Source organism: Protopterus annectens, chromosome 10.part0 (assembly GCF_019279795.1).
Source record: "Protopterus annectens isolate FY-2018-M chromosome 10.part0, PAN1.0, whole genome shotgun sequence".
NCBI lineage: Eukaryota > Metazoa > Chordata > Ceratodontiformes > Protopteridae > Protopterus > Protopterus annectens.
Genome location: NC_056744.1, coordinates 910088426 through 910098102, shown reverse-complemented (window position 1 = coordinate 910098102; position 9677 = coordinate 910088426).

The following is a 9677-nucleotide window of genomic DNA, read 5'->3' as shown; positions in this document are numbered from 1 at the left end:
TACCCTTGTACATATGCTGTACCACTCTAACATACTTCTCGCCCACTCCTGACTTCCTTACACAATACCACAACCTCTCCCTAGGCACCCTGTCATATGCTGTCTCCAAGTCCACAAAGACACACTGCAACTCATTCTGACCTTCCCTGTACATCTACATTAACACTCTCAGAGCAAACATTGCATCTGTAGTGCTCTTTCTTGGCATGAAACCATACTGCTGATCACTATTAATCACCTCCCATCTTAAACCAGCTTCAACTACTCTGTCACATAATGGCATGCTGTGAATGGTCAATATTACCCCCCTGTTACTACAGCTTTGCACACTACCCTTATTCTTAACATCCAGTACCAAAACACCTGCCCTCCACTCATCAGGCATCCTCTCACATTCCAAGATTCCATCAGACAATCTGGTTAAACATGTCACTGCCATGTCTCATAAACACCTCCAAGCAACCACAGGTATGTCATCTGGACCAACAGCCTTTCCATTCCTCATCCTCTTCATAGCTAGCTGTACATCTGTCTTGTAGAGCATGCACATCTGACATGTCATAAATATTGTTTGCTGCATAGTAATAATGAACAGATGTGCATAACTGCTAGCATTGTGGACTTGTACCATTGATGTAGTATAATGCTGCACCCACCCTGTAGCAATGCCACAGCTGTGGCCACTAACATTGCATCTCTCACAGTCTTATGCAGGTCCCTCCAGAATACCACCAAGGCAGCAGCCTGTAGCTGGCGAGTATGGTTTCTACTGATGCTTGCAAATACACAGGGCATGTAATGGCTATGATATATGCCATGCACGCATCTAACACATATACCCTGAATGCATGCTGTACATGTTCACGTATTGTTGTTATGAAATGCACTGCATCACAGTGGTGACCATGATGGGGTATTGGAAAGGTATGTCAGATGGCTGTGAGATAATAGCATCCTGTCATTGTGAAGTGTGTCCACAGGGATTAACATAACGGTGGCACACACAGCCTACAGTAGGGACATGTGTGAAACATCACCCTTGTACAGTGCACCAACAGATTATATACCAGTATTACGATAGCAACTGTTACAGATGTACAGTATGGCATAATGTAAAAGTGTGGTCCACATTATTTGCTGGGACTTGGCTGTAACACATGTGGTGCAGTGTATGGTGCACTGCAAACTGACATACATGTGTAGCCCATACCTGTCAAGTATCTGTGAAAAGGCTGAAGTTGGGGAGGGGTTGTCAGCATGACACATCAGTGCACTGCAGCAGGGAGTCATAGGGATGGTAAGAATGGCTGTATCTGCACACAGACAGGGTCAGTAACTGTGGCAGATGTACCTCTACACCCACAGAAATAGTAACTGCAGTGTGTGAGCACCAAGGGGTGTACATATGAGTAGACCTTGCAATCATGCACAGTTGGGGAAAATGTGTAGACAGACTGCCCATACACAAGCAAATGCAGATGGGCTATGCTAGTATACCCCTTGCAGGAATAGTGACTGCTGTAGTACACATAACAATGGGTGCAGCAACATATCATCATAATCATGTGCGTACATAGGCACACACAGGACTGTATGCAATGCGGTCATCATCTGCACACCTAGCACCTTTAGTAAACACTGCATGTGGATGTACAGGACATATGGCACATATCAGGCTAATGTACTGTTAAAATATGTAGAGATGTTGTCCCATGGCAGATCAAGGAATGGTGCAGCACATCAATAAGAGTGTGTAGACTCCCCATAGCCACAGTATGACCCAGCAGTTGCCAGTGTAAGACTATTGGATTGTTCATACATGGTCTGCTAATGTGGAGAGCTGTAAACTTTACAAACAACCACATAATGTCCAGGTTATGTCATGAAATATTACCACTACTGTACGTAACATGTGTAGCAGTCAGATACATCACTGGCTAGTTATCAGATATGATGACACTAATTATGGTATACAACACATATGCACCACTTCACGCATGACATATGTACAAAGGATGACAGAGGTGTGCCTGGAAGCTCATACACAGGGCCAGTATTGACATGTTACTGTGATAACCTCATACATTTACTGTAGTAACAGTGTTTGTTGCAATGTATGTCCTGTGAGGTATATGACGTCAGAAACTATCATGGCTTTCACCCTCTACAGACTGCAGTCCTCACACTACCTTCTGCAGTCCACGGATAGATGCTCCGTGGGTAACACATGAAACCAAAGTCACAACATTGCCCAGTCTGCAGATGGCCCTGCACATGGGGATTCCTCATAAACATGGAAATGACATGGCAGGTATTATGACATGTACAACAGCCATATCCACACAAACAGTGTTAAACCAACATTACCCCAAATGCAGTATAGCAGCACTTACAGTTTGTAGTCAGGTCAGGCACATCCCCCTCCTGTTTGTTGTCTTCTTTCCACAGTGTATGTTGTTAGAGGTAAATCCACAATCCATCTGAGATGCTGTTTGCCAAACAACAGATCTAGTTCCTGCTCACAGTGAATGATAAGGGCCAACACCACCAAGATGTTCCTAGATATTGGAGTGTGTTTCCATGCAATTGACTATGGGAATGTTACCACAGCTGTTTTACATGCAATCAGCTGGGGGAGGGCTGCAATTCGTGCAGAGGCCATCAGCTGATCATGAGCATCACTTAAAATACACATGCTGCTGCCTAAGTAAAGCAGGTGTAGGTCTCCACATCCACCAGAGAGGGAGTGAGAGAGGCAGATAGAGGCAAAGACATGTCAGGGAGGGTGGGAGAATAAAACTGAAGCATGTTAGTGTCACACACCTATCAGCACAGGGTATCAAACCCCTGACAGCTATGTAGTGCTATTACAGTTCTATGCAATTACTGGATGCACCAAATGGTTTACCTGCTGTGGAGCCCTCAGAACGTATATGTGATGATGAGTGTCATCTGCAACAGGGATACGGTAGCTATATGGTAGGTGACGTACATGTGCTTGTCTGCATGTACAGGTGCCAGCATCAACACAGCCACACTCTCACAGAGACACACACATTGACACACTTGGCAGGCCCAGGTGTACAACCCATCAGTAGTGGGATTGCCACAACACATCACTGTCCAGCTATCACATGCACCATACGGGTCATACGGAGGATGTATGGGCAAAGGGTGTGAGGGGTGTCTGACATCAGAGAGCATGCTTCAGTATGCCCATGGGGGTTGTAGTGAGTGAGGATGTAAACATATACACCATACAACACACAAACACACAGGGTGCCAGTACTGGCATGCATTGGTGCATGTCTGCATGGGTGTATGGTGGTTGACTGTGCCAGCAGGCTATACAAGGGTAGGTGATGGGTATACCTTGGCATCAGGCAACATGATAATGGTCTGCACTGTGGCTCAGGGCTGCAGTTTCTGCATTTGCCCACACAGGTGGGTATTGTATCCCCCATCCAGTCACCTGGGTCACTACTGTGTGTGGCTAATGCTGTGCATCGCTTGCCATGTATGTGTTCCTTACCCCATGACATGGATGGTGTCTGGGATGTACACTTCTCCCACATGCATGTACAGTGACATGTGGAACTGTACCTGGGGTGTCTGGCCCATGTTGTGGATGCAGATTATCATCAGATGTGCCAGTCTTGCCCACCTGTGTCAGGAACTGGTAATGGCCAGCAGGTTTATCCTGCACCTATATTGATAGCATGCTAACAACATTCCCTGGTGTCAGTGGCATTTGTCCATACAGGGCATGTTGTCAGGCATGCTATGTCCGTTGTGGGTTACATGTGATGACACCACAGGTGGTGCTGGTGTCCATTGGGGGACATGGGGGAGGTGCACTGTCTGCATGTACGTGCATATTGGACAGATGGACAGGGTGACATGCCCTCTGTTGCCTACTGCTATCACTCCATAGTTAGTATCAGCAGCCAATATGTAGTGTACTACCCCCATATATAGGCTGTTGCCTAGGCATGTGTGCGTGTATGAGACATGGGTTGATTGTGTGCTCTGGGTAATACTGAGGTTGCTAACTGTGATTGCCTGGCCTTGATGCCACATGTATGGGTATGGCTTTGCACCCCAGCCTCTCAGCTATTTCACATCTGTTATCCCTGTACGGTGGACATTGTGACATATAGTAGGGCCACCATATAAGAAATATGCAAACCCCGCTCCACATTGGCCACAGGTTTCACACACTCACACCCCCCCTTCTACACAGGATACAAGTTACAAACACACACACACACACACACACACACACACACACACACACACACACACACACACACACACACACATCATGTCTGGGAGTAGAACCCCTAACTAACTAGTTTATTACACTACAACACTACACATCTGTAGTACACGCCATGGACATTATTGGAGTACTCCTTCCCCAAAGGTGTATTTCAGAATGAATAACATCAGCAGGATTGACAAAGTAGGGCATTTGAAATGTACTGTGTGTGACTAGCCTAAAATGCATTGCTCCCTACACAGACAGTGACACACACACACAAAACATCCACAACTAACATGTGTGGGTATAGAACCCCTACCAGAGGTCTACATCACACTACAGCATAGAGCTGTTATAGGACGCACCATGAGGATTACTAGACAACTCCTTCCCCAAAGGTGTATTTCACAATGAATGACATCAGCAGGATTGCCAAAGTAGACCATTTGAAATGTACTGAGTGTGACTAGCCTATAACACATTGCTACATACACAGACATTGAAACACACACAAAGCATCCAGAACTGCCATGGGTGGGGATGTAACCCTACCACGGTTCTAAATCACACTACAGCAGTACCCTGTTACAGGATGCGCTACACAGATTACTGGGCTACTACCTTCCCAGAGGTGTATTTCTAGGTGGGTGACATCAGCAGTCTTGCCAGAGTTGGGTATATGAATTGTAAGGGGTGTGTGTACCCTACACAGCATTGCTCTTGACACAGTCAGAGACACACACATGAACACAATCGTACAATTGCCAAGTCTGGGGTTAGAACATCTACCTTGCTACTTTTTTACACTATAGCAGTATGTAGTTACAGGATGCGCTACAGAGATTATTGGGCTACAACCTACACAGAGGTGTATTTATAGGTGGGTGACATCAGCAGCCTTGCCAGAGTTGAGTATGTGAATGGTAAGGAGTGTGAGTACCCTAAAAGCATTGCTCTCTACACAGTCAGAGACAGACAGACATGCACACAAACACACACAGTTGCCACGTCTAGGATTAGAACTCCTATCTAAATAGGTTATTACACTACAGCAGCATGCAGTTACAGGATGTCCTATGGTGATTATTGGGCTACAGCCTTCCCAGAGGTGTAATTGTAAGTGGTTGACTTCAGCAGGGTTGTCAAAGTTGAGTATATGACTTGTAAGGAGTGTGAGTATCCTAAAAAGCCTTGCTCTCTTTACAGTCAGACACAAATACAAACAGTTGCTAAGTCTGGGGTTAGAACTCCTATCTAAGTACTTTATCACACTACAGCAGTACACAGTTACAGGACACGCTACAGAGATTAGTGGGCTACAACTTTCCCAGAGGTGTATTTCTAGGTGGGTGACATCAGCACCCTTGGCAAAGTTGAGTATGTAACTTGTAAGGAGTGTGAGTACCCTAAAAAGCCTTCCTCTTTTTACAGTCAGACACGCATACAAACAGTTGCAAAGTCTGGTGTTATAACTCCTATCTAAGTACTTTATCACACTACAGCAGTACACAGTTACAGGACACGCTACGGAGATTAGTGGGCTACAACTTTCCCAGAGGTGTATTTCTAGGTGGGTGACATCAGTAGCCTTGGCAAAGTTGAGTATATGACTTTTAAGGAGTGTCAGTACCCTAAAAAGCATTGCTACCTACAAAGTCAGAGACAGACATACACAAACAGTTGCCAAGTCTGGGGTTAGAACTCCTATCTAAGTTCTTTACCACACTACAGCAGTACAGAGTTACAGGACACGATACGGAGATTACTGGGTTGTAATTTTCCCAGAGGTGTATTTCTAAGTGGGTGACATCATCAGCCTTGACAAAGTTGAGTATATGACTTGTAAGGAGTGTGAATACCCTAAAAAGCATTGCTGTCTACAAAGTCAGAGACAGACATACACACACACAAACAGTTGCCAAGTCTGATGTTAGAACTCCTATCTAAGTACTTTATCACACTATAGCAGTACGCAGTTACAGGACACACTACAGAGATTACTGGGCTGCCATTTTCCCAGAGGTGTATTTCTAGGTGGATGACATCAGCAGCCTTGGCAAAGTTGAGTATATGACTTGTAAGGAGTGTGAGTACCCTAAAAAGCATTGCTGTCTACAGATACAGACATACACACACACACAGTTGCCACTTCTGGGGTTAGAACTCCTATCTAAGTACTTTATCACACTATAGCAGTACACAGTTACAGGACACACTATGGAGGTTACTGGGCTACAGCTTTCACTGAGGTGTACTTCTAAGTGGGTGACATCAGCAGCCTTGCCAAAGTTGAGTCTATGACTTGTAAGGAGTGTAAGTACCCTAAAAAGCATTGCTCTCTTCACAGTCAAATACACACACAGTTGCTAAGTCTGAGTTTAGAACTTGTATTTAAATACTTTATCACACTACAGCAGTACCCAGTTACAAGATGTGCTACAGAGATTACTGGGCTACAGCCTTCCCAGAGGTGTATTTCTACATGGGTGACATCAGCAGCCTTGCCAAAGTTGAGTATATGACTTGTATGGAGTGTGAGTACCCTAAAAAGTATTGCTGACTTCATAGTCAGAGACCGATGGACATGCACACAAACACACAGTTGCTAAGTCTGGGGTTAGAACACCTATCTAACCACTTTATCATACGACAGCAGTATGCAGTTACAGGTTGCGCTATGGAGATTACTGGATTATGACCTTCCGAGAGGTGTATTTCTACGTGGGTGACATCAGCAGCCTTGCCAAAGGTGTGAAAATGAATTGTAAGGGGTGTGAGTACCCTAAAAAGTATTGCCCTCTACACAGTCAGTGACAGACAGACACACACACAGACACAGTTGCCAGGTTGGGGATTAGAACATCTACCTAACTAGTTTATCACACTACAGCGTTACATGGTTTTGGGATGCTCCACGGAGATTACTGGGCTACAAACCTACCAAAGGTGTATTTCACATTGGATGACCTCAGCAGGCTTGTCATAGTAGGGCTATAGAGAGGGCAGTGTGTGAATGGGCCAAGACCTATTCATCTCGGTGTTGACACGCCACATGCAGGCACACACACAGGGTCATATGTCACAGGTACATGTATACAGCTGCTAGATGACTACTTCCTTGTACAGTCCTGTTGCACAGCTGGCACATGCACCACATAGTCTGTAATGCTGACAGATACTGGTGACTGGTATTTGCAGTGAGTGACATCTGCACCTCATGTGTTTGGGGCCCTTTGGCTGTGTGCTGGGTGGAACAGGCCTGGGTGGCCCCTTGTCACAGTCACCCTCTTCCACACATCTATGTACGTGTACCTTTGGCTTATTATAGTGTGTTGTCCTGATATATATGTCTGTATTCCTGTCCACTGTGTGTGCAAGGCATGAGTGGCACATACTGAGGAGTGTCTGCACTAACAACTGCAACTGCCACATATGTCTGGTCCATTGGTGTTTGCAGTCATGGAGTTCATGTGTTTAAGTGTGTAAGCATGCCCAGTATGACCTTTCAGTATGTTGCTGACTGACATTGCCTTCATTTCTCTAAGTGTGTGAGCATGCCCAGTATGGCCGTCTGTATTGATGGTGTGGATCGTGTCCAGGTAGTTTGTGCTGTAGTGCTGACCTTTGTGTTGTACACCTGCAGGTAGCATGCTGTCTCTGCAGGGTATCCATCGATCATTTGGCATTGACTGTTGCTACATTTCTGCATAGCAGGAAGGGCACACCTGACTGTTCCTACATTTATACAGAGGGGTGTGGGGGGGCACACCTGACTGTTATTACATTACTATGTAGGATGGGGGGCACACCTGAATATTTATATATTTCTACACAGGTTTGGGGGGCACACCTGATTGTTACTATATTTCTATGTAGAATGGGGGGAGCACACCTGACTATTTCTATATTTCTACACAGGTGTGGGGGGGCACACCTGACGGTTACTATATTTCTATGTAGGATGGGGGGCACACCTGACTATTTCTACATTTCTACACAGGATTGGGGGACACACCTGACTGTTACTATCTGTCTACGTAGGATGAGGGGCACACCTGACTTGTACACATTTGCTAGGACTGTACTGGTATGTCGAGTACTACATTTCAGTCTGTAGTCTTACCTATCGTGCTGGCTAGGGGCATACCAATGTACTACAGTTCTTAGCTTTTAATTACCTACATATTAGTTTCTGACTTTCTAGCCTTCACAACTGACATCCCACTGCCTGGCCTGCTGTAGTCTGTCTGTGTAGGCCTGGGGAGGGGTTACTCCTAGGCCTCATTCAGAGACCATAGTACAGCATTTGTTTGTGTTTGTCTACACCTGTCCTGCTGGCTGTGACTGTTGTTGGGTATGTGAACTCCCCCCCTGACTGGCATGTGTGAGTCACTTACCTTGTGGGTGTCCCAGTATTGAGGGTGGTGCTGCAGGACTGCCTGTGTCGTATGCACATAGTACACTCCCTACACATGGTTAGGCATAGGTAGTGTAATGTTTGGCATCCCTTTTACTGTATGTGAGAGTCAGAGAGAGGTGTTATTCCCTGGATCCCTCCCATGTCAGTGCATGTGCTATGCGTTGCCTCTTTGTCAAGGCCAGAGCATACTGGGCATGCCTCCTTCTGCTACTGAGGCAGGCTCAGTTTGTTCCTCTTCTGAGTCACTCTGTGCCTGTGCAGGCCTTGGCAATGGTGGGGGGATGTGTGGCCCTGCCCTATGCTGTTCCTGCTGCAGCTGTTACCACAGGATCATATTGTATAGCATGGCACATACAAGGACAATTTGGGTACATGTAGTTGGTGAGTACTGCAAGGCACCACCGGATGTGTCCAGGCACCAGAACCATGACTTAAGCATCCCAAACACATGCTCTATTATGATTCTTGTTTGTGCGTGTGCCTCATTATGGAGTTCTTGTTTGGGTGTGTGTGCATTTCTGATGGGTGTCATCAGCCATGGCTCCAGTGCATATCCAGCATCCCCCACTAGGTGACCATGTGGGATGCCCCCATTGGCAAATCTCTGGTACAGCTGCATGAGATGCCAGATGTAGGAATCATGATAGCTTCCAGGGCAACCAGCACACATGTTTATTATTATACCCTGGGCATCGCACACGACCTGGCAGTTGATGGAGAGGAAGCCCTTGCGGTTGATGGAGACCCTACCCCGTTCACCGGGTGGTGCTTTGATGCATATGTGTGTGCAGTCTATTGCACCCATTACCTCAGGGTATTCTGCTATTTGGTGGAAGAGATGCATATTGCTGGCCAACGCCTCACGGATGTTGGGGAAATATATGTGCTCACCGACATGTGCTGTCATGGCATCCAGGAACTGTTGGTGTGCTCTGGATGCTGATGCCTGTGAAATCCCCATCATATCCCCAGTTAGCCTTTGGAAGGTACCTG